This window comes from Protopterus annectens, chromosome 8.part1, assembly GCF_019279795.1.
Source record: "Protopterus annectens isolate FY-2018-M chromosome 8.part1, PAN1.0, whole genome shotgun sequence".
Taxonomy (NCBI): Eukaryota; Metazoa; Chordata; order Ceratodontiformes; family Protopteridae; genus Protopterus; species Protopterus annectens.
Genome location: NC_056742.1, coordinates 163348643 through 163376034, shown reverse-complemented (window position 1 = coordinate 163376034; position 27392 = coordinate 163348643).

Sequence of the window (27392 nt, the reverse complement as noted above, 5' to 3'; positions counted from 1 at the left end):
AATTGTACTTTCTTTTATTGTCCTATTAATAAGTATAGAGATGGGGTATGCTAAGGCTTTTGCACCTAGTTGGAGGTATTCAGCTGGTAATCGGTCAGCAGAGGGGTTGTAGGTTTTAGTTTAAAAAGTAAGGACAGTATTTGAGAGGTAGGTATGGGTTGAAGGTGAAATGGGGGGGGGGAATAGAGCTAGGTGTAAATAATTTGGAGGTATCAGGGTTTTGTTGATTAGCTAGGTTTAGTATGGCTGAAGTGAAGAAAGTGTTGAAGGCATTAGCTGTTTGTAAGGGGGAGTCGGGGTCAGAGCCAGAAGGGTTTGGTGTGGCAACTTTACCAGGGGATAATAGTTTATTGATAGAGGACCAAAATTTATGTGGTTGGTGTGGTGAAGATTGCTGAAGCTGGGTATAAAAATTCTTTTTATCTTGTATGATGGCTTTCTTTGTCATATTTCTCTGTTGTCTAAAAGTGACATTATCAGTTAGGCTTTTTGTAGTTCGCCATTTAGCCCAGACCTTGTTTCTAAAAAATAACATCTCCTGGACCTGATGGCTTAGGATTAGGATATGAGTGTTAAAGGAAATGGAAGAAGGAAAAAAGGCAATATTAAGAATTATGGATGAGTGGACTGAAAGAGGATTAAGAAACAACAAAATATGTGAAGTGGTAGTGTGATTTATATACAAGAAGTGAGAAAAAAGGATATGAGAAATTGGAGACTGTTGACTCTGAATAATACAGATTACAAGATTTTGTATGATAATAATACAAACATAAGTTAATTAATCTATAGATCAGGTGACTGGAGAAGGTATATATGGGTTAGTGGGAAGAAAAGGTAAAGACATATTGTTTGTTAGGGAAGTGTAGATAATATAAAAAAGGAACAGGAACTGGTAAAATATCAATAAGTGATGTAGAGAAAGCTTGTGATATGATTAACCATAAATGTATGTTAGAGATTGTGAGGTGCTATGGGTTTTGTACTATGTTTATAGATTTAGTAATACTTGTATATTAAAAGTCACACTTGAAAATAAACATTGCCTTTTAGTGAAGAAATTAAGATTAGTGGGGGATTAAAGCAGAGAAGTTACTTAGTAGTTATATATTTGCTTTAGTTATGAATTCAATAAAAGAAATCTCAAAAATAAGAGTTGGGAAAGGAAAAGAATAAGCTTAGATTCAGGAATAAATATTCCTATGTATATGTCTTATCATGAACAATTTTGTAATTATTGCAAATAGAAAATGATGCACTAAAGAAAGTACACTAGAGGTAGGGGCATGGATGAGTAAACTAGGTTTAAAGATAAATAAAGAAAAATGTAAAGGATGTAGTGAAAAAGTAAAAATTGCAGGTATTTATCTTTCTATGGCAGAAATAAAACAGGAGTTAAGTTAGCAGTTACTTTTGAGTTAATTAAAGATCAGTGGGACTATATATGTGTGTGTGTGTGTGTGTGTGTGTGTGTGTGTGTGTGTGTGTGTGTGTGTGTGTCTGTGTGTGTGGGTATTTTTTTCAAATTGTAAAACTAGTTAATATGTGGAAGAATTTTGAGTTATTTTAAGAAGGTGTATTTACTACATTCATAAATGTTAGGTAAAGTGGGACATTTGGGGGGGGGGTGTTACCAGGCGAGATGGAGGAAGAATTGTTACAGTTTATTTTAAATTTTATATGGAGATCTACACTAAATCCTGTTAATAGAGGAATGGTATTTTGTTAGAAGAATGAAGGAGGTTTGTGGTTGATAAATCCTATAGTTTTTGGCATCATTACATATTGGATTTCTGTAAACTAAATAAGAGCAAACTGAATGTGAAAACAGAAAGAAATCCCAGGGTTACTTTGAAACTGGATATTATGAAATGATTAAAAATGGAATTTAAGTAGAAAGAAAATTTCAAAAGATTGATATAAAACCATAATGGAATAAATTTATCATGTGAGACCTTGGCAAAATAAAAAAGAAGTTAGAACTGTGATAAAAGAAGGTTTAGAAAGAAGGAAAGATGTTTTGGAAAATTAAAGTTTTTTCTGGAGTTTGATAAGAGAAAAACTTCCAGTGAAAGCAAATATGAAATATAAACAACTGAAAGACAGATTACGCATTCGATGCAATACAAGAAGAATCTATGGAACATTTTTTTAAAAAGACTGAAGTACATGAGGAAGTATATAAAAATATAAACACGGAAAATATAGTGTATGGATATTATGAATTGGGTAAAAAAAATAAAGAAGAAATAATGGATAAAATAATAATTAGTATAATATAGATTACTTGGAATATGAGATGTAAAGAATTGTCATGTAATAAAATATGGGTTAGTTGGGATGTGATAAGAAATGTGTGGGAAAATGGGTGTGGGAATAAGTTGAATAATATTTTCTTATTTTGAGAAATATAACAACTTTCTTTTATTTATTCTGAAGATGTGAATTTTAATTTTTTTCTTTCTGTTTATCCTGTACTTATGATGAATTGTTGTAAGACGTTATAAGGATGTGTATAGAAAATAAAGCTCCCTGCTCTTTTCAGTAGGTGTTCTGGGATCTTTTACATCCACTAGAACTACCACCAAGTCAAACAGGTAGGAATCAGTTTGTGCAAAATGGGTTGCTAACAACACTGTGAACAAGACTAAAGTGATACCAAACACTGCTTAATTTGAGGTGGCTTTCTCTTTCTAACATAAATACTTAATTTATAGACTATACATATACATGTGATATATATATATATATATATATCTACAACGGCTGTGCCCCCCACACCCCTCTTACTTTATATACTAACTCCAGGGTCGCACTACAGTGGGGAAAAGGCCATTTATGACTTTCAATGAAATGAGTTTCAAAGAAATGAGCTTTCAGTGAAGGGATCCTAGTAATTTCATTTTCAGTCAAGTGAGTTTTCAATCAACTGTAGTAGACCCATATATATATATATATATATATATATATATATATATATATATATATATCTATATATATATGGGTCTACTTCAGAATGTTGACCTTTCAGAATGCCGAATTTCATATGGCCGACAACATATGATCGACATTTCAAAATACCAGCATCCTGAAATAGCACCATTTACCTACCTGTAAACACAGTACAACTGTGTTATGCAGGGGGGCAAGACCCCCCTGCACCCCCACCCCCCCGCTACTTAAATATTCTCACTCCGAGATCACACTACAGTGCAGGAAAGGGGAATATCCCAGTCCCGCACTGTAGCAGGATCTCCGCTATCATTTGTCGGCCTTTCAAATGTTCGCTCATATGGTGTTGGCCATATGAGTTTTGAACATTTGAAAGTTCGAACAAATGAAAGGCTCCCATATATATATATATATATATATATATATATATATATATATATATATAGAGAGAGAGAGAGAGAGAGATAAGCACTTTATTATCTCAAAATACTGAAATCTCAAATTTCAGTATCTCGAGACGAAAGTGCCATTGAGCAAAACTCCACTTGACCAAATTTGAAATGTCGAATCCGCGGTTGTGGTGGTGCTCTATGTGGCATTTGCTTTATTTGTAAGGTGTGGTGTGCTGTGGGTATAGGCTGCCTGCCGTTGTTTAGATAATCTGGAGATTCAGGTAACGGCTGTTTTTTTAAGGGTTTTGAGTAGGGATTTGAGTGTATGTGAGTGTGTTGGGAAGTTTTAGGTGTAGGTTGGGGTGGGTAGTTAAGAGTCTGAGTGTGCAAGGCTGAGAGTGGTGGTGTTTGTACGTATGTGATGTGTGTTTGTGCAAGGGGAATGTATAGTATGTAGTGGCAGGTTTAGTGTCTTTGTCTTTTTAGTGCGACCTCGGAAGTTAGCATATATAAGTAGCAGGGGTGTGGGGGGTGCAGCCCCCACATGAGGTGTGCAGGGGGACTTGCCTCCCTGCTTATATGTTGGGGAGTTGCGTGCATTTGTGTTGTGTTTGTGTGTGCTTTATTGGTTTGTTGTAGTGTGGGGAGGAAGGTGCATGTATGTTTGTGTGGTGGAGGGTGTACTGAAAATTTGTGATTTTGAATTTTGTGCTTTTGGGGTTTCGATATTTTGAATGTTTGGCTTTATAGTCTTGAGATACTGAAATGTGAGATTTCAGTGTTTCAAGATTATAAAGTGAATCCGTATATATATATATATATATATATATATATATATATATATATATATATATATATATATATATATATATATATATATATATATATATATATATAAATAAGTCTACTTCATAATATTAAAATTCATACACTGAGACCAAAACATCTAAATCCCAAAACACTGAAAACCCAAAACATTGAAAACTCAGAACATTGAAAGTGTGCTTCATAACATTGAAAACTACACTGCACATGTAACTAACATCCTCTCCACCTATAACAAAACCTAAGTAGCAAACACACTTTCAACTACATTTCTGCAGGGGGGGGGTGCAAGCCCCCCTGCACCTCCATGAATTAAATATACCAACTCCAAGATTGCACTACAGTGGAAAAAAGTTAATTTCCTAACCTCACACTGAGATGTTAGGAAATTAACTTTTTTTCCACTGTAGTGCAAAATGTAGTAGAAAGTGTATTAGTTTTGTGTTGTTGTAGGTGGAAGTGATATTATTTACTTGTGCAATGTAGTTTTCACTGTTATATAGCACACTTTTAATTTTCTGAGTTTTCAGTATTTTGAGTTTTCTATGCCATGGTCTCAATGTTATGAAATTCAATGTTATGAAATTTCAATGTTATTAAGTAGACCAAACTACCAAACACACTTTTTACTATGTTTTTGCAGGAGGGCAAGCCCTGCCGCCCCCCATAAATGAAATATACCAACTCCAAGATCGCACTACAGTGAGAAAAAGTTAATTTCCTAACCCCACTGTATCAAGCCCTCCTGCAGAAACTTAGTAAAAAGTGTGTTTGGTAGTTTGGTGTCATTATATGTGTATGTTATTTTCATGTGATTTGTACTGTTAGATGTTATGAAATTCAATGTTATGGGTTTTAGATGTTTTGGGTTTTAGATGCTCTGGTCTCAATGTTATGAAATTAGATGTTATGGGTTTTAGATGTTTTGAAAGGGACCCATATATATATATATATATATATATATATATATATATATAGTTATATATATAAATTCAAAACCTCGAATACCAGAAGTTTTGAATTTCGCAGTTTTACCACACACACACACACACACACACACACACACACACACACACACACACACACACACACACACACACACACACACACACACACACACACACCATCCACCGCACAAATACACACAATCACTCTACTACATGAAAGCAGGGGGGCAAGCTCCCCTAAACCCCCCACCCCCCTACTTAAATATTCTCACTCCGAGGTCGCACAAAATACAAACACACACAAAACACCACCACACAAGCCACTTTCTCTTCACACACACACACACATCACAGCAACAAAACACACTGACACACACCACAGCCCCTTCCCAAACCCCTTAACACACACACACACACACACACACACACACACACACACACACACACACACACACACACACACACATACTTACCTGAATACATAACCATAGTGGAACTTTAGAACCGCGAAATTCAAAACCTTTGGTATTCAAGGTTTTGAATTTCGCACTTCTAAACTTTCGCTATTACGTGGATTCGGCTTTTTGGGCTCGAAATACTGAAATTCGAGATTTCAGTATTTCGAGTTTCTGAACGGAACCCATATATATATATATATATATATATATATATATATATATATATATATATATATATATATATATATATATATATATATATATATATATATATATATATATATATATATATATATATATATATATATATATATATATATATATGCATACACACATACACAAATGTACATTTACATATGCAACTGTGTTTTTACTGACTTTTTGAAGGCATGGTTAACTGGTTAGTGGAAAGTGAAGGGCATCCAGTGTATTTTTTAATATTTTATATGTAAAGGTTTTATAGTGTGGTTTATTGAGTTACTATTATGTGAATATGGTTAACACAATGTTGTGCAGTAATGGTGTAGTATTTATTGAGTGTATCATTAAAACGCTGCTCAAATTTTGAGCATTTTTAATTTGCTGGTCATTTTAAGTCATTTTAAATGCACAAATGCTCTACAGTGAGGATTAGAAATTGGTGTAGTGTATTTGATGTGTGTGGGTTGCTTTGTTTAGGAAGTTTTGTTTTTCAGCTTTTATTTATATATTTCATTAGTGTGTATGTGTTGTTCTGTTTCTTTATGTTTTTACTGGTTGTGTGTGCTTTAAACATTCAGTGTGTGTTTTGGTAGCTGTAATTTGCAGTTACTTTCTCCTTATGTTTTAAAATGAAGAAATGAATTTTAGCACATTCTCAACTTCAAGATCTGATTGTAGCAGAATTATAAAAGAACTGGCAAACAAATTTTAATAATAACTAATTCCTGGGGGAGGGGGACAAGATTGTATACATACTGCATGCATAATGAAAATTCTAGGTTGATATGTTTTGTTATTTTTACAGATTGTAATAAGTGACCAGCAATCAAACTGTTTTATGCAATTCCTTGCCTTTATGCTTTGCCTGGCCTTCAGATATCTTGAAAGATATACCCTTCTACTATTAAACATCAGTTTAGGAATAAGATGTCAGGGATCAGTGGCCGGAAAAACATAGAATGCCTACATTTTAGCTTTCATTTTGTATAAAATAGGTGAAGAGGTGTTACATGGGATCAGCCTCAACTTAAAAACATCATTACATGGAAATACTGTTAGTAGACTTCTGAAATACAGATATCCATTTTTGTATCATCTAAAGACAGAATTACATAATCATATTGATTAGAAGAGAGACAGAAGAAGCAAATCATATATCAATGCCATCATGGTGTTACAAGTAAGTAAGGTGGAATGTTATGGCATGACAGAGTATTGAAGAGCTCCCAGGGGTATGAAATGACACTGGTCTTATGCCAGTGACTTTACAATGGTAAGGCAGTTCATAGTTTGTATACAAGAAGTGGTGGGATGTTTGGCCCAGTACGAGGAAGAAAGTGAGATGGTGAGGAAGTATAGTTTTCGAACTTGAGGCAAGTGTGGATGGGGATTAGAGGGAGAAACAAAGGTGAAGCAGGAGACCTTCCTCAGTTCTACAGAAAAATCATAGTATGAGTATATATGTTCTTTTTGCAAAAATCCAGTGGACTCAGAAAAAATAAAATAAAAACAGAATTATGTAAAGTAAGAAGAGGGAAAAGATGATAATAAGGAACTCTTTTGGTCAACAATATCTCAAAAGGTGAAGACAAAGGAGGATTTGACAAGGAGACTAAAACAAGAAGCTCTTCCAAAAAGTGAAATACAATGTCAAGTACGTATTATTTAGGCTAAGAAATGGCAGATATGTTCAGGATTTGAGAGGGAGACAGAGAGACACAATGTGTGTAGGATGCTGGGTAAATGATGGGCCAGTATTTCACTGCATGAATTAATCACTGAGAAGACCATTACTCTGGTAGATGTCTCTGACAGTTTGTCTGTATGCGTCAAACTATCTAGCTAATAAGTCAGACAAGGGTTGCAGCTGACTTAGAAAAAAATGTTTAACTGTTTACTGACATTTTATTAAAAAAAAATGCAAGGCAACAACAAAAAGGTATCAAATAGGGATACTATATCATCAGCTTGGATCATACCTCTCAGCTGTATAGATTTCCATAGACTGTCCAGATTTTGGCCTCATACTTTTTGTCCATTTTTCATAAAATTGTGGTTTTCTGGCAAATTAGTGCCAAATCATTAAAGACTAAAATTAGAAAGTAATGACAGGCATTTGATTTTCAGACTTCATATCCTTCAGAAAATCCATGCTAATGCAAAACCTGTTTTTCTATCAACTTTCTAAGTTTGTAAGAGCAATACATAAAAATTGTTCCATTTTCTGGGCTTTTGTCCTACTTTTATTTATGGCTTTGCCATGTAAGAGGTTGAGAGGTATGGCTTGGATAGTCTTGTTCTGAATTTTGTTATACGATCTGGTTGTATCCAGGCACTAAAATGCACACCTAATCCATGGTCCCCAGTCTAATTCATAATACAGAGCATTCATGGGGTTAGGAAACAAGATTGTGATCAGCTAGTTGGTAAGTGCAAAGTGTTTTGACATTGTTAGCCTTAGTTATTTCTTTCTCTGTATAGTGGCAAAGTTAGTATTGTATAATCCCCCCTGTTTGTTTTCCAGGTTACTTTCCCAAACCTTGGCTAGTGACATAGATCCATAGCTCACAGGAAGATACTGAGGAGTGCATTAACACTGTCCTGCCCCAGACATGGATAGACTTTGAGTGACTGATTGGGCTGCTCAAAGCCTGTTTCCATTGCCTGGGCCATCGGGGTGGGAGGGGGGGTGCTTCAGTATGAACATGCTGTTGTATGCAGAATGTTATGATGTGATAATCCATTGACCTACTGTACAACTTCCACAGCCAGTCACTGATAGTGACAATGTTGTTCCCTCTAGCATTTGTCCCACCTGTGGTGATAATGATAGTGTCCAGCTAATGGCAGCAACGTGTCAACCCCTCAGGCAGTTTTGTGCATGGTACAAAATGCATTGTCATCCACAGCTACTGGCCATGACATTCACTGTATGATAGTGTAAAGTTGCACAGAGAATACATGATGCATGCAGTGTTACCTGTGGGCTGTGCTGAGTGGTGCATGATCAACTTACCATGCGCAACAGTCATTTCTCCATATATCATACACAAATGTATTAACGAATGGTGTTAGTCATACAGAAATGTATTAACAAATGGTGTTAGTCATACAGAAATGTATTAATGAATGGTGTTAGTCATACAGAAATGTATTAACGAATGGTGTTAGTCATACAGAAATGTATTAACGAATGGTGTTATTCATACAGAAATGTATTAACGAATGGTGTTAGTCATACAGAAATGTATTAACGAATGGTGTTAGTCATACAGAAATGTATTAACGAATGGTGTTAGTCATACAGAAATGTATTAACGAATGGTGTTAGTCATACAGAAATGTATTAACGAATGGTGTTAGTCATACAGAAATGTATTAACTAATGGTGTTAGTCATACACAAATGTATTAACGAATGGTGTTAGTCATACACAACTGTGTTAACGAATGGTGTTAGTCATTATCATTATCTGTGGTGTTCAGTGGTCAGTAGCACAACTGCTACTTATACTAAAAGACTTTGCATGAACTGTAAAGGCGCAGGTGTTATGAAAAAAAGTTTAGGGATATATTCTGAGTAACTGACTGCTGAAGTTATATTTACTTGCCGAAGAAAATGTATTTTTCCCATCATGAATATGTCATTGCTGCTGCAATTCTTTTTGTTGTTGTTGTTTTCCTTCATTTCTTTCTGATACAAGAAATAAGTGTAGCATTTTTCCTGTGAAGCACATTTGATGTCAACTCATGCACCCCATGTTTGCAAAGGGACTTCCAGGTGAGGAACTTCTGCAATATTCATGTTCAAAATTTTGCTTACATTTGAAGGAGTCATGCACAATGTACCCTGAAGATAGTGCTGGTGATGGTCGCGGAGATCATCAGCAACTGCTGGCATGCAAGCTTGAACTGTTGTTACAATGCTGGGATCTACTGGATTTAGGGCAACCTCTTGATCTTGCCCGAACAGTTCTGCAAGATCTAGACTTTGACTCTACAACAGAAGGAAGAAACTGTTGCAGAAAAAGATGAAGTCCCAAGATTGGAAAAACTCTCTTATTACCCTCAATAAAAAGTTGAGATCCCTCATCAAAACCTCTAAAGCCAACTATGTAGGCAGAATTGTGACAGACACTAAAAACAACCACAAAGCCTTTTATAGTTATATCAAGAATCTCCACGGCAATACCCAGGTTTGCTCTGAGTTACTGCACAATGGTACCTCCTATACTGAGGCAACAGATATTGCCAACATACTGGCTGACAGCTTCAGTGCCAGCTTTACCCCTCTCTCCCCCCTAAAGAATCAATCACAATACCAGAGGAATGCCATACACCCAGCATTACTGCAGCGCAGGTTAAAGCTGCATTGTCCAAGGCCAAGAACACAGCTTCCATGGGACCCAACAATATCCCTGGATGTGTACTACATGAACTACAAAGTGAACTGACACAGCATCTGTGTGGCCTGTTCAATCACAGCCTCATCTCAGGCTTTGTCCTTACTAAATGGTGCATTGCTACAGTCATCCCTCTCCATAAAGTAGGAACAAATACGGACCCTGGGAATTATTGTCCAATTAGCCTGACGAGTCTGATATGTAAGGCTATGGAGCGCATCATCATAGACTTAATTAATAAGGATATAGGAAATCTCCAAACTCTAGGTCCCATGCAATTTGGTTTTGTAAAAGGTAGATCATGCCTGCTCAACCTGGTTGATGACTTTGAGTCAGTCACCAGAGCTGTGGATGGCAGCAAGGCAGTTCATACAGCCTACCTCGATCTGGCCAAGGGCTTTGATACCATTCCCCACTCAGGAATTATTGATAAACTCACCAAACTAGGCATCAACCCTATATCACTAGGTGGGTTGCAAATTGTCTCACAGATAGAACCAACAGTGTGAAAGTAGCAGACTCCAAGTCAAACTGCTAACCGGTCATGAGGGGAGTCCCACAGGGATTGGTCCTGGGTCCTCTCCTGTTTGGCATCTACTTCTTGGAGGGACTCTGGCTGACCAAGTTTGCAGATGACTGCAAGCTATGAGGCATTATTAACTCCCCAAGTGATGTAGACATTCTACAGAAAGCCTCACTGAGACCAATGACTGGTGTCAAAACCATAGCCTTAAGCTTAATGCCAAAAAATGCATTATCATCCCCTTTGGGAAATACTCAGTTCCCACTAATTACCACATTGATGGCAGCCTACTAAACACTGAAGGCATTATAAGAGATCTGGGAACACAGGTTGACAGCAACGTCTCCTTCAACCACCACATTGCCACTGTGGTCAGAAAGTCCTTCTATGTGGCACATCTCATTCCCAAGGGTTTTTACCTCCAGGAAGAAAGAGGTCATCATCTCTCTCTACTCTTCCCTCATTAGGCCAGTCATCGAGTATAATGCCCCATTTGGCATGTACCTCACTAGACACATGCAACAGCTGGAAAGTACCTCATGAAGAGGATCCTAGACCTTAAACACATGACATACATGGACAGACTCAAAAAACTCCAGCTATTCTCTGTCTCATATCGTCTACTAAAAGGCGATCTCTGCTTAACTTACAAAGCCATGTCTGACCCAGCTCTGTTAGAAATGCTACATCTATAGAAATCCAAATCCCTCCACACCACATGCTCTGGAGGCCTCAACCTTATTATCACAATCAACAGAACATGCTGGAAGGACGGGTTCATAACCCAGAGACTGCCATGCTCTGGAATAGACTTTCCATACATGTCAAGCAGAGCACCTCACTGGCCCTCTTTAAGAGAAACCTTGATGAGTCGATGGTAAATAGAAAGTTCACCCCGGGGATCACTGCAGTGGCTGTACTTGATAGAGGCACTGGGAACTAACGTTGGGTGGCACGATGCCAGGGCACTTCTATGGGCTAGGCTTGTAAAGGCTCCAGGGCCATTAGCCTAGTACACACATATGAACCTATGACTGACAGATTCTACTATAGGCTGTGGAAGTCTAACAAGGTGTGACTATCATTTTCTTTAGAGAATCTGTATGAATGAGTGCAACACCTTCTTGTGACATATGGTGTCTAGACTACTCATTCACCATGAATTTAATCACTTGCTCATCTAGGATTATCTGTGTTGGACAAGTCCTTACTTGTATGTGGATGCAGTCTGACATGGATGCTATGTGAGCAACCATACTGAGCATGAGGATCATCATGACATTGCACCTGGTCTCCAGCATCACCATGTACTGGTGAATTTCCTTGTGTATAACCTAGAACACCAAACACTGATACTTAACTCTCACTGGCAGCAACTTGAGCCTGAAGTATATCACTGCACATCTACTGCTAGGCAGACAAGGCCTTGAATATCTCCATATCTACCTGTGACAGATGTCTTCACCTGGCACTCCCATTTTCAGGCATAACAGTGGGTACTTCTACCTCAAAATGGGTTGTCTCTTCATTAAGCAGTTCAGGCTATGCACAAGAAAAAAGTGTTGCGCTACTTGTCATTTCCTAGTTGTGCTAAGTCTTTGAGCCTGTGTCACTGCCTATAGAATTATCCATGTGCTGCAGGCCAAGATGGCCCTGACAGTACACTTTGTGACTTTATGACTGTGTGTGTGTAACTATCTTAAAACTGTGGTATGACAATGAGAGTAATGGCACCATCTTCAACAGCCTTCCTGCTGTCATGATTACACTGGTGTGCAGCACTGGAGCATGTGATAGTTTTTTTCTGCATACTGTGTTAAGAAATATGTAAAGATGTAGTTAATGGGACCTCTGATAGATGCATGACTTTGTATTAAAGGCATGATGTCCACAGCTGATGTTGATGGAGTACCTGTTCTGGAAACTTTTATATGTACACAATTACCATAACAACTACAGCTAGCCTGAAAATAGTAATGCTAGCCAAGCATTAACTTTCTGTACTGCCTGTGTGTGGCTGTTGGATAAGTATGACAGTATTGGTGTCAACGCCACCTAAAATGATTCCTATACCATAGTGAGTAGGTTCTCCTCATCAGTTGTTAAATATTGTATAGGGGAAGGGTTGCCACTGTTGCTATCACAGGAAATTGCATTCTCCGTAGTCTTTGTCTTTGTATGGCTCACCATGTTTTAACCCTTTTCCAACACTGTGTCAATGTGCAGTTCCTTCCCCCAATTGCATTTATGCCAGGCAGAACTTGATTCTATGCCTTAGTTCATTTTCCTTATATCCCATGTGCATCCAAGAGGACATGGTTTTCTTCAGCAGTGAAGTTCTATCCTGTGCTTTGCCCACTTTTTATTTAGTTCACATGTTCTGTCAACCTATGTGTAAAAGGAGAGCTCAGTGACTATCAAAACATATATACTGTTTGAGCCTGAGCTTTATGGCTTAATGTGGAAATACATGGAAATAGTCTGAGAACCAACATACTGGTAGCCTGCATAGTGTGCAAGGGCCAGGCAGAGTGGTGTCTCACCCTAATGGGTGAGGTTCTGATCCTTATAGCCTCAGTTTCATATGTACCTCTTTATTCCAATTTCAATCTGAGAAAGATAACTTGGACTTTGTAAACATCAGGGTATCCCAAGCTGGTCAGAGAAGGAGTCAAAAATTCTGCTTCACCTGCTTCAGGCATGATAACTGTAAAAGTTGGAAGGTGCTACTGCTGACGGTACAGTTAAAAAACTGAGAAATGGACAGAGTTGGGGGAATCCTGTGTTCATTGATGGGTATCCCCCTATGGAAAGCAATGCAGGCATAGGTATGATGATTTGCAAAGGTTGGGAGGGGGGACTGACCTAGAGGGTAGCAGAGGTCCAGGCAAGGAGGCCAGAGTTCTATAGTAACTACACCTTTTCTTCTGTATTAAAGTTCTATATAAGAGGTGCATGCGTGTGTGTGTGTGTGTGTGTGTGTGTGTGTGTGTGTGTGTGTGTGTGTGTGTGTGTGTGTGTGTGTGTGTGTGCATATGTGTACATTTGTGTGTGTGTGTGTGTGTGTGTGTGTGTGTGTGTGTGTATATGGATGTGTTTTTTTTTTAATTAATTCCTCATAACTTAGACAAAGTAGCACAGTTATATTAAGTTTCCTAAACAGACTGTTTCTTGGGCATAACTGTTGGAAAGGTTGGTATGTCGCATACATTTGGCTGTGTAATTATATAAATTGCACATGAATAAAAAACATTATTGGTTAAGGTCTTTGACATCCATCTACAAAGTACAAGGTTCACTCCTGACCTCTGGCCAAAGCCTGTGTTAGTTTGCATGTCCTTTATGTGATTCTGTGGGTCTCCTCCAAATTCCCAGTAATATGCTGAATGTTTCCACCTCAAATTCCCGCCAAAATTAAAAGGTGGCACCTGCTGGAAGAAGACCTGGATAGAGCAAACACTTTAGGCATCAACTGCGGTGTGCTGAATATTCTAGATGGGAGAACATGGATCACAGACTGTATACCGGGTCAGGTATAGCCATTCAGTGGTATGAAAATTGGCTGTAGGTGATTTGGTCTCATTGACTAATGTCACCAAAACTGGACATGAGTATTCGCCATGATAAGAGAGTTGAGGATCTGAGCTACTTCATCTTAATCCAGAGACCCATGCTAATGGTGGGTGGGGTATATGTGCCTCCTTTGGCCAGTGTGGGTGCTGCTATAAAGCCCAGAAGGCATTAGTCAGTAAGCTACTGGACAGCCAGTGTTGAATTGCTCAGCTTGGGTTATCTGAGATAGCTCTGCTGAGAAAAAGCTGGATGTTAAACCAATCAACCTGACAGACATGATCTAAGGATTGCCACACTCATTGTAGGATCAGAGATAGGATGCATCTTAGAGTTGTATGACATGATAGGAAAAAATAGGATAGATATCCTGTGTATTGAGCAAACAAGATCATGGGCAGTGTAGCAAAACCATTGGATTGGGATCCAGAGTATTTTACTCAAGGAAAGAACAGACTAGAAATGCTGTGACAGCTGCAGTGAGGGAAAGTTTTTAGAAAACAGTGAGGGATGTTATCAGAGTTAGCGATGGACTCATGGCAGTCAGACTCTATCATAAACATAGGGCAGTATTCCCAATCTTAGCTTTTTGCCCCAAAGCAGGGTTGTCACAGTGAGAGGAAAGAGTGCATTCAAGAAGCAGTTGTAGGTCAACAGGAGTTGGTGTAGATAATGGGGATCTGAATGGACATATGAGGACAGATAGGGCAGGATATAAGGACTTCCTGTGTCCACATGGATGGAACAACAGGAAGAAAGTAGAGGCCATTCTAGACTTCTGTCTGGCAAATGGGTTAATGGCAGCCAACACATGTTTCAACAAGATAGACAGTCATAAGGCCACATACAAGAGTAGCCAACATGCAACTCAGGTAGACTTCTTTCTTGTAAAGAGAAGGCATTGGGGTGGAATCAGAGACTGCAAAGTCATTCTTAATGAAACAGTTCGAGAACAGCATAAACCATTGGTGGCCACAATCAGCTGCAAGCAATGGTCACAGAAGACTCAAAGGTCAACATAGACTAGGATGAAGACCTGTAAGTTGACTGGAGTGAAAACACCAGAGTTCAAGGAAATACTCAGGGCTCTAGGACCTCAGGAAGAAGAAGAAATAGGCTGAGATGAAGATGAAGAATGGCAGCATCTCAAAACAGCATGTGTGAGGACTTTAGAACAGATATGCAAACAACACATGGAAATAAGGTACATAAGGAAAGCTGGTGGTGTAATGCAGAATGCAGAAAGTTATCAAAAGAAAAAAAGAGTGCAGGAGAAAAGCAGGAAACAGAAATGATGGACCAGTCTAAGAAGAAATACTGCCTGACTAATTTAGGTTCGTAGATTAGAAAGACTAAGAACAGTTGCAACAGAAAAGATCAAGTCATCAGTGGCACAAAAAACTGTATCAGGTCAAAAGGCAAACAAAGAATGATAAAGAAGGTAATCATCAGAGATCCTTCATAAGGGGCGCCAGCAATATCCTGCTCACCAGTATACAGGACATCAAAGACAGATGGGAAGAGTACTTCCAGCAGCTTCTAAATGAAGAAAATCCCACAGACCCCGTACTGCCCTAGTCACAGCCTACAAGGAAAGAGAAAGAAAAGCTCACCCTAGAAGAAGTAAGAATAACACTAAGGAGAATGAAGTCAGAGACAACAGCAGGCTTAGATGAGGTCACTGAAGATATGATAAAGATGTTGGGTGAATCAAGGGAGACATTTCTCATGCAGCCACTCATACTGCCATGGAGACAAAGGTAAATCCCAGGTGATTGAAGAATTAGAATTCTTGTGCCAGTATACAAGAACAGAGGGGGCATCCACAACTGTGGGCAGTATGCATTTATCAAACTCCCTACACACTGCATGAACGTCCAGCAGCGGCGTGACTGATAAATAACTGTGTGAGTAGTACAAAAGTATGAGAGGAGATAAGTAGTTTGGATTCAGATAAGAATGCAACACAAATGACCCAGTACTTTGTGAGAAAAATAGTTGAGAAGAAGTTAGTGATGAGGAAAGATTCCAGCTGGGTATTCCTAGACTTGGAAAAGGCACATGACACAAGGTCCCGTGAAAGCAGTTCTGTGATGATTCAAAGTTCATGAAACATTAGTAGAACCAGGAGAGGTACAAGGGCTCAATGTCAAAAGTACAAACAGGGATTGGGCTCACAAAGGAGATTCCCACTGGGAGTGAGTGCTCTTCAGTGTTCAACTCTAAGCCCACCTGCTGTTCATGCTAGTGATGGCATACAATAGAAAAATGTTGGAAGGGACAGATCAACAAAGCTACTACATGCTGACTATGTGGCATTACATTATGAACAAAAACTTCAGAAAATGATAAGAGAATGGAATGCAATACTGAAGGCACAGGGGTTGAAAGTGAGTACAGATAAGACAGTTGTCATGCCAGCAAATAGGGGAAATCAGAGGGTCCTAAAAACTAAGATAGAAGGAAAAATAGTGGAACAGGCTAACAGCTTTGAGTATCTGGAAAGGCTGGCTGAGAAGAAAGGACGTCTGAATGAGGAGGTCAGAGCTAAAATCAGAAGGGCTACAGCCAACTGGCAGAGAATGTCATGGGTAGTGTATGACAAAAAAAACAAAAAAAACAAATGAAACTGAAAAGTAAGGTGTCAAAAATGTGACCAATACTGCTGTATGGTATAGAAACCTGAGCAGTGAATGCAGTTCAGTTGAAGAAGCTAGATGTGATATAAATTGTCCAATTTGGGTGCACACTGAGAGACAGACAAAGGAATGATGACATTAGAACAGAAGCCAAAGTAACTCCAATTGCAGAAAAGGTCCAAAAGACAGATTACAGTAGTCTGGCCATACATGCAGGAAAGCAGAAGACAATCTGATGAAGAAGATTTGGGATTGTCAGGAGAAAATAAGGACATCCAGTATGGAGATTGAAGGATTCCATGAAAGAAGACTTACAACTGTTAGGCATGACCAGTGAAGAAGGTAGGATAGTGACAGTGAGTGAAGAAAGATGGTGACAGTTGATACAACACCCTGACATCATGTAAAAATGTGAAAAAAGGAGGTTGTTGATTATGCTGGTAAAAAAAAAAAATAATGCTATTAATGCTATTACTTGTGCTGCATTACCAGGATCATAAATTAGTATGAATGGTGAAATTTTTAGTCAGAAATCTATATACTAAATGTGTTGCTTATTTGTCGTAGCGCCATGAGATATTGCAACACCCTTCTATAAAACAAATAAAAAGGTATCGATAATGTATAGTGGATTTTCAGATCTTTTCACAGGTTCTGTAAATGTTACATTCAGAGGGGGAGCTATTGAGCTACATACTGTTCTTTAGGCTTGCATTAATGCAAACTGCAGTGCTTTAGGGGCTCGTTAATGATATATTTTTTAGGTCTGGTTAATGATGGAAATATCATTGCAATATCTTATCAGAGCAGCTGTGACAAAGGGAAATACTGCCAGCCCAGCTATCTGGAATTTTGTAAACAATTATATGTCATTTGTGGATATCAACATGATTCATATATGATGCTTGTGTTACAAATGAGTTGGAGCTCTGTGTCGTGTGTATCAAACTAGGTCTGTGCAGACGTGTGTGTTGAGGAGATATTTTGTAGAGTGCTGAGCTTAGAGATGTACCCACTGTGTGCCCTGCTGGAGGAGAGCAAGGGTGTGCATGCACTGTTGTAGCTGTTTGAATGTGAGTATTTTGGTGGAGGAGGCTGGAGCACAGGAGGTTGGCTTCAGTCCAGCAGGGCTTCATCAAAATAGCTGAAATTAAATTACTTTATGGCAACAAGGAGACACAATTTCTAAAACTAGGAAACTTTCTGTATTGTCTTGGAAGTGTTTTATTTTTTTATGACCTCCAGTCTTTGCCATGAATCCAAGGAACAGCCCTTGTCTATGTACTTTTGCAGGTGGATACTGGGTGCTGCCAGCTGCCACCAATAGTTGTTTTGAACCTGGGAACTGGGAGTCGGATGGTGAGCAATGGTGTCGTTCTGCCAGTTATTCCATTGGTGGTGTTTGAGATATTAATTTGAGAACTCTCTAGGAGAGATAGAGCACTCTGTATTTGGTCTTGGACCTGACAACATCGGGATCTATTCACCACACATTTGCCTTGCTCTGAAGTAAGTTTCTAGGGTATAGTAAATCTATATAGTCAGGAATATAGCAACACTTAATTTAGATATTTTTCTTTATTTATCTGAGACTTCCATGCAATGTTGTTTTGAATATTTCCTGTGAGTTTGAACTCTGATGTCACTCTAAATATATATTTAGTATTGTCTCTTTGTTCTATTATTATTTATTATTATTAAATATATTTAAACCTTTCATTGTGGCTGATCTGGAGTACTTGCATATTTATTTGGTGACACTGTGGGCCACTCGTAATAGCCTTGCTCTTGGCCAAACTACTATTTGTATTGATAGTAACATTACACAGTAAGATTGGACACCCTTTGTTAAGGTTCTTAAAGTAACTGATAAGGGGATCTGATGGCAGTGATAACTACCTTATAGGCTGGGCAGAAGGGGTCATAGCTAGTAAACCTGTGCCAACCTTTCCCAGGTGTGTGTGTGTGTAAAACAAATCTCCAACAGTGTGTGTGCATGTCAGCTACTTGGTCAGGGACACGAAGCACTGGTTGGACAGAGAGAGTGTTGGAGGACTTAGCTTGGAACCCTGGCTAAGGACTCAACTGTATAGCTGTGCCAGTCAGGAGACTTACTGGGGATCTGGAGAAAGAGGGAGAAATCAGCCCCAGACTGACTGTGGTCTCTGTGTGCTCTTAAGGGAAATTATACTTGATGCAGAGAGTACATCTGGAAATACTGTATATGTATCCTGTCATTCTCCCAATGTATGTTCCCCACTGGTGCTAATGGTAAGGATTGAGGCTCCTTGATTACTGATGCCAGTGGTGGGGCATCACAATATCACTGTAAAATACATACACTAAAAATTGAATAATAATAACATTAATGAATTTCAGGTTGGACTCAACACTTGAAATCTGTTTATATTCACAACAATATGTGTAGGGCTTTACCTTCCTGAAACCGAATACCTACAAAGTTGCCACAACATGAAATGTTTCACCAATAATTAGATGGATAACTCATTCTCCCTCCCCCAGCAAAGGTATTTGGTGCCTGTGAATGTGTGAGCTGCAGAAGTTCAGCTTTTTTTCCCAGTGGCAAAGCATTCACTCATTTTACCATAGGCATTCATAACATTTATGCTTTTTCACACTGGACACCTTCCCTACTTTACTTTACAACAAGAATTTAAACATAACTACTTCCTTATGTACCATGCTCCAGAACATTGCTTACGATTATAGAATTATGTGTTTCATTTTCTAATGTAGAAGTTAGGGAAGATAGGATAAAAGGGGGGATAAATGGGGAAGGGGTTTACATGGCAGAAACAGTACAATTATTTTACCTAACAAAGGTTATATATGGGAAAACCTTGCAGAAATATTAAATGGTGCAGGCCTTTGAAGCACACTGCACATACTCTCAGATGCAGTAATCCTTCTATTATTATAACAGCTGCAGAAGAGGTCAAATACAACCACACTATAGATCAAAGGAGATGAGAGAGGCTGGTCCTCTGACCACATAAGTATGGTTTACCACCAAGAAGGAAGTAAAACAAAAAGGAAAAAAAAAAAAGAAGAAGAAAATGCTACAAATACTTACAGCTATAATAAGTGGTCATTAAATACAGATTCACTGTGGCCTATGGAAACTCATTAGAGAAATTCATATAGCTATTCAACAATGTTAAAGGTCATGCAGTACTACTGTGGCAGAAATTCTCGCCATTTACTGTTAAACTTATTAATTGCAAGATGCATGCAATTATTGACAGTTTAATATTATGAATAAAAATGTTGCATTTTGTCTCATTGAAATAAAAGCATTTACTTTTTTAACATTTGAGTAATTTTCATATCTCCATCTTTCACTCTCTCTGTCATCCCAAGGCTTGGCAGTCCAGAAAAACTATATCTTATTCGAACAATGAGGATATAATCATACATATATCTATCAGAAATGCACACTTATGCATATTACTTTTCTTTGTTTTTAACACATGCAGATACTATTACACTGACCTGCTGTTTATGGAGTGAGCTCTCACTAGGTGCTTATTCATAAATACACACACATACACACACACACACACACACACACACACACACACACACACACACACACACACACACACACACACACACACACACACACACACACACACAGACAAATGATATCACTTGATGTTGACAAAGCAAACATCAACACATCACTGTTCATGTATACATGTATGTGTGTTTGTGTGAGTGTATGTATGTAGTCTGACATAGTAAAGATTCACAAATGCATGAGTATCCTGTTCTACCCTGGTAAACAGATGTAATGAACTTATTTATCTGTTTCAGGATATAAACATTTTTATATAGCTTATTATTCCTATGCATATGATCAAAACCATATCTAAACTCTGGTAAATAGATTTTAAAAAAATAAATAAAAAGCACTCACTGCATACCTTAAAAGATAACCACTCCAAATATAGTAAATAAAAAAATATAATTTTACCTTCTATAAAAAAGTTACAAACATAAAGCAATAAAAAATTCTCTATAACTACCCAGTCATAAGATGATATTTACAAGCAAAACAGACCAGGTTTTAAATAAGTAAATTAACAATAAGTTACACAAAAAGTACTTATTCTTCAAAACTAGCATACCTTAACATGATCATCACTAAACCACTAAACTAATACCACTATAATTTTATGCTTCTGATGCTTTTGTCCATCACTGCCTCCCAGCCATCATATCCTCCCCATGAAACTCATCCCAGTCATACCCCCACTAGGCATGTGCCAAGTACAGGTTGAGGATAAGGCATCTGGAGTAGGCCATCATCTAGGCCGTCATGAGGGTTCTTTGTGCCCCTGCTTACTCATGATCTTTTCATTATTCTTGCCATGAGTGCATACTCTCTTCCCCTGCCTAGATAGGTCTGGCTTACTCCATAGACAGCCCGTTAATGTATTCTGAGTTACATGTTCTTAGGAATGCATGTATCCCCCCCCTGCACCACCAGTTTCACATTATCTAGTATGTGAACTATGGGGACATTCCTACTTAGTCCTAAACCCAAATGTGGTGGCAATGTGCATATCTGCATTGCCAAGGGAGTACCTAATTCCTCTGTAATGCACATGCAATATTCTGTTCATGTTAGAACTAGGGCTTCAATCACAGGCTTGGGTAGTTAAAGTACATATCCCTGCTGGCATGGGCACCTGTTCTCTATGTTCATAATACCTGCTGTAGCACACGAATTGTAGCTGACAGCAACTACTCCCTCCCCCAGGAAGGGTGAGCTTTAGGCACACATTTGCCATTCTCTTATGTCTGGCTCTTTCAATGTCTGAGCCACTAATTAAATCCAGGTTATCTAGATTGCAGTAAAGACTATCCTTCTCTGCTACACAGCTAGAATAAAAATAATACCACACACTTACCTTACACTATAGAAAGTTTAAAAAATATCAGAGCTAGAGAGTAGAAAGCTACCTACAAATCTGGCTTTTCCTAAAACCTGCAACAACTGTGCACTATTCTTTCATAAAACCTGTGGTAAGTGTGAAAAGTCCTAGTCAATATACTGCTTACACAAACAGCATAATTACTATATTCCATTAAAATGTATGTGAAATAGTAATTTATATAAAAAAGGGATATATGAGAAAAGTAGGGAGAAGTTCACTTGATACCTAAAATATTTGGTTCTCTAAGGTAAAAGAACTTATGTTCTTCACTTGTCGCTTCACCATTCTTTCTGAAACGTATTTCCGAATCTTAAAATTACTTCATCATCTCAGAGGCCCCCACATACTCCATATTTATACTTATGTACACATGAAGAGTAAGTTGTCAAATGTCAGCCATAAACCTCTGTGCTTATGCTACTGTACAGCAGCTAAATACCTACACCAAGGAAGCAATGGCTTTAGTTCGTTCAGCAGTGTTCAGAACCGACCTGTAACAAGATAGGACTGCCATAACACTCAACGAGTACAAAGCCTTAATAAGATGCAGATAAGACCTTGTACACAGGAATGGTCACAGTTTCTGAACTGTTCTTTTACTCTGTAATGGTTGTAAAATCCCACAACTCTGCAAAATAAAATGCAAATAGGATGGAAATATGTCAGATGTTAAAATTTCCTGTAACACTGCTGAAGTGTTTTTTCAGGGGCTCGACTCTTCTCATTCAACTTCTTATAAGTACTAACACAAAGATTGCTACATCTCAAAAGGGGGATATTCCAGCATACTGAAATTTCTGAGTCAATATATATCCCCCCAATCACAGTTACGTCTTTGCATGTCTGAGGATCATATATAATGATCCCTTGACTTTCTAAAGTTTCACAAAGTCTGGATAAAGTGAGTTTCAGAAGATAAATGAATAAAAGTCAGAACATTTGACTAATGAACTTATGCTTGTCCCAGTATAATTTCTATTTATCAACATATTTCTTAAGAATGTTAAGACATTCACAAGTGTAACTACAAAAAACAATTATGATGGTATGAATGACATCACACTCAGAAGTAGAGTTACTGAAGTTCATAAAAGGACATTAGTATACATGGTTATAATGTGGAGTAATGCACTTATATGAAATATTTTATGCAGAGAAATTATTTTATAGCTTCTAATGTCAGTCAGAATTGTATTCTTAATTTCAAACTTTAAGAAATGATAACAGGTTCATAAGTTTGTAGAGTAGTATTAAGCTAACTGCCTTTGTGGGCCATCGTAAGCCTACCCAATTACCCAATCAAACCTTACACCTTGTGTCTGGAAAGGTAAAAATCTTAACCATTATGCCAGCCTCCCAACCAAAGTTCGACAGAAAAATGTAAAACAGTACAGACAAAGTTCTTTACACTATGTTTTATATATATATATATATATATATATATATATATATATATATATATATATATGGACCTTAAATGATTTATATTTAATATGATAAATAATTCTAATGAACTAACAGGGAAATATGCCAAATAAATTCCTAGATCCACACAGATGACTATTTATTTGAATAACTTTGAAAGGACTATTTACTATTACTTTATTCTTTCTTCCCTTTGTTGTTCTAAGAGTTTGGTGGCCATTTTCTGTTATACCATGGTAATGTTGGAAGTTATATTAGGTTATATGTTTAGGTATTCTTAGATTATACACAGTTCATTAACTGTTCATTTTTACATGTAATTAGGTGTCATATTCATGCACATAGTTGTCTTTCTGTCTTTCTTTACAGAATCATACTTAAAATGTTCAACACAGTAAAAGTCACTTGGTTGATTAAATGGATTGCACTGACTATGCTCTGAGAGATTGTTCTGCTTCAAATCCTATAAGACGTCCGTTTTCTAATGATCGTGTGTTTACTGTACAGTCTGAATACCAGTGAGTTTCATTTCCAAATGATGATAACTTGACTACTTGGCATATTAAATCCTCCAAGTCCAAGGTTTGTGCTCCTTTAAGAATTATACAGCCTAGACATAGCATTTAAAATCATCCATAAAGATATAAAAAACCCTAGCATCTGCTACAAACTCTTCATGGAAAAGAGAAATGACAGCTGTATTAAGTATGAAATAATGACTGAAAGGTGTCACCTGAAAATAATGGACTGCCCATGGGTGCTATGAGGCCAGACACCAAAGATGAAGGGCCTCCCCACCCTTGAAATGTACATGAAGGGCCTTCCCACCCTTAGAATGTCAATTATTTCCCTGTAATGCCCATCATGGAGGCCATTATTTCACTTGGAAAATGGACTTTGTATTACATTGTTTTGTATTTGCTTTATTAGTATACACATATTTTTGTATTTTTGATATAAAACATTTCTTCTGTCTGCTGTTTCAGTATTGCTGTAAAATATGTAAGTGGTTTTACAGGTAGTATTTTTACATCCAAAATTTAAGTTATGTAAGTATTTAATGAAGTCTATACACATATGTACAAAGCACTTTGACTATGAACAGCTCAGATGTCTTATTAAGATCAAATAAAGAAATGCATAAGTAAGAGCACTAACAATTTATTTTATGCCACTGATGTCAGGCACATGCAATATAAAGCACTACAACTCCTCTCAAGCAAGCACAAATGCCTCCCCAAACACAACCACATATAGAAGTATTTACATTGTTGATTGTGCAGAGCTGTTATCTATGATCAATCTCTTGAGTGTGATTTAAGGTATAAATTTATGCATAAATAGTCCTAGTAATATTTGTTGCTGTCATACAGTGCAAGCCCTTACCACTGCAGACAGACACACACACACACACACACACACACACACACACACACACACACACACACACACACACACACACACATACCCTTGTAACTGCTGCTGTTGCAGTTACTTCCATTAGCTCTTTTTGCTTATTTATTAATTGATTTATTGATTGTGTTGCCAACAAGGGAAAAGGAAATGGTAAGCCTTTGTAACTATTAATGCTACTGCTGTAGTTTTGTTAGATCGGTGTTTTGCTTACTAACTGTGGCTTTCTAAGATCTGTGTTTAGCAACAGGAAAGGAAATGGTGGCTCACAATGAAGATTTCAATCTTAGTGCACAGATTTCATGCTGGATTAGGTTCATTTCTTTTTACTGATCTATTCCTCTACTTTAATTTCCTCTTTGATCATCCAGTAGGGTAAGTGATAGTCCAACTCCATTGTCTAATGAGAATTATTATCCATGTTCCATAAATATTGGTGGCATGGGAGAATCTTTACCAAACAATAAATATGCTGGGAAAAGGAATGGGTGCCAAAATGATACATCACATTTAAATGCTTTCATGGGCTTCTCAAAGGGACAGATTAAGAAAGTAATAAAATAATGATTCTGTTAAAGATATTTAGTCAAGGTGTTTGGAGAACTTTGTGCTTTCTCTATGAAATAAAGATCTATACATTGTTTTTCTGTTTTATTTTACTGATTTAATTAGTGTGCTTATGCAATAAATTTCTAGAAACTGCCTTCCAAACTCAAACTTATTTATAGGATCAAATTATATTAATACATCTATCCATACATAGACTAGAAATGGTGAGGGAATTGTGATGAGAGGGAGGCTTCAAAAGGCAATGAGGGATATCATCAGAAGTAGTGGCAGACTTGTGGCAATCAGATGCCACTGTAATGATAGGATAGTATTCATAATCTCAGCCTATATCAAACAGCAGGGTTATGATGGTGAGGAAAATATTGTATTTATACAGCAGTTGCAGGACCTACTAGATAAAGCAGGACAACAGGAATTGGTGTTGATAATGGATGATTCACATATCAGGGCAGACAGTACAGGATATGAGGACTGCCTGGGTCAACATGGGTGGGGCAACATGTACCTTCATTAATAATATGTCCAGCCAGGGTATTACTGTCATCTTCCCTGTTTATGGCACAGACATGTTCTCTAACTCTTTCTCAAAGGGTCCTATTTGTCTTACCTACATAGAAATGACTGGCTAGACATATTATTAATGAAGGTACAATGCATAGTTTTAAGTTTACGGTCATTGAGTTTGTATATAAAAATAATAGGTTAGGTGATCACAGGAATTACACTGAACAATGAGAGACAAAGTGGATTATGAGGCTACAAGCAGACAGATTATTCTGGTTTAAATGATAGGGTGTCCATGAAACCGTTCTTGATAGTGAGAGACAATAAACATTAACAAAGTTTATATGTTTTTTGTTATATATAGCACTGAATGTATTTCTTAAGACAGTTTCTACATTTATTATTACAAGAGAGATTTTTTACTAATATGTAGGGTGTTTATATTTAATTTTTTATAGGATATTTTATAGCATACATGCATATTTTTAAAATATATTTTTAATATATATATATATATATATATATATATATATATATATATATATATATGTATGTGTTTCATACATATATATATATATATATATATATATATATATATATATATATATATATATATATATATGTTTTGAGACTTGCATATACTTTCTAAGTTGTATGAGATTTATGTTTTTATTTTTATTTTTAATCAAATATTTGTTCTCAACATTGAGAATTGTTTTAAACATGGTTTTGAACATGATTTTCAACAAGAAGATTTTAATTAATTAAGTACCGATGTCATAAAGTAAGATACAATGATGATTGGTAGATGATGGGACTGCACTGGTATTTAAATGTGAAAATGGTTTGGTTTATTTAACAGTCTGATGAAGCATTTGAGAGAATGTGAAAGCACTTACTGAACATTTTTATTGTTTTTGTCTTCAGTTTTGTGTGTTTAATAAAAGGCCAGCTTCTTATAGTTGTGTTGTGCGTCAAGAAAGACTTTTTGTTTTTTTATTCTACATTTTGTCTGAGGCACTTTACCCTTAGCGACTGATTCGTTTTGCTTAGATATTATGATATCTTGTGTAAATGCTATAGGAAATATCAAATAAATCCACTTTTTATAAATGAGATATTTGTATATAAAGTTTCTAAAGGTTAGTAAGATATTGGAAATATAATTTGAAGAGTGTTTTGATATAGTATGAGTGGAAAAGAAATCTGTTATAATCCATAACATAGGATTATTAAGTAAATCAATTTTGTAGATCTGTGGTCTTGTGATGAGCTCAGCACTTATTAATTCCCAGTACAATTTCCATTTGGCTGTGTAAGTTGAGTCCAGCAATAGAAATAAAGTCTTGATTATGGCTGAAATGGAATATAGGTCTAGATTTGGGAAGGCTATTCCTCCTTTAGTCCAGCTATTCATATGATAATTAAGAGCTATCCTTGGTCTTTTGCGTGTCCACAAAAAGCCTAATAACATTGAATTTAGTTTCTTAATCAAAGATTTAGGAGGTAATAGTAATAAAGATTGAATAATGTAAAGAATCTTGGGAAGGATTATCATCTTGATTATAGTTAGTCTTTCTTCCATTGTAAAAAAGATTGTGTTCCAT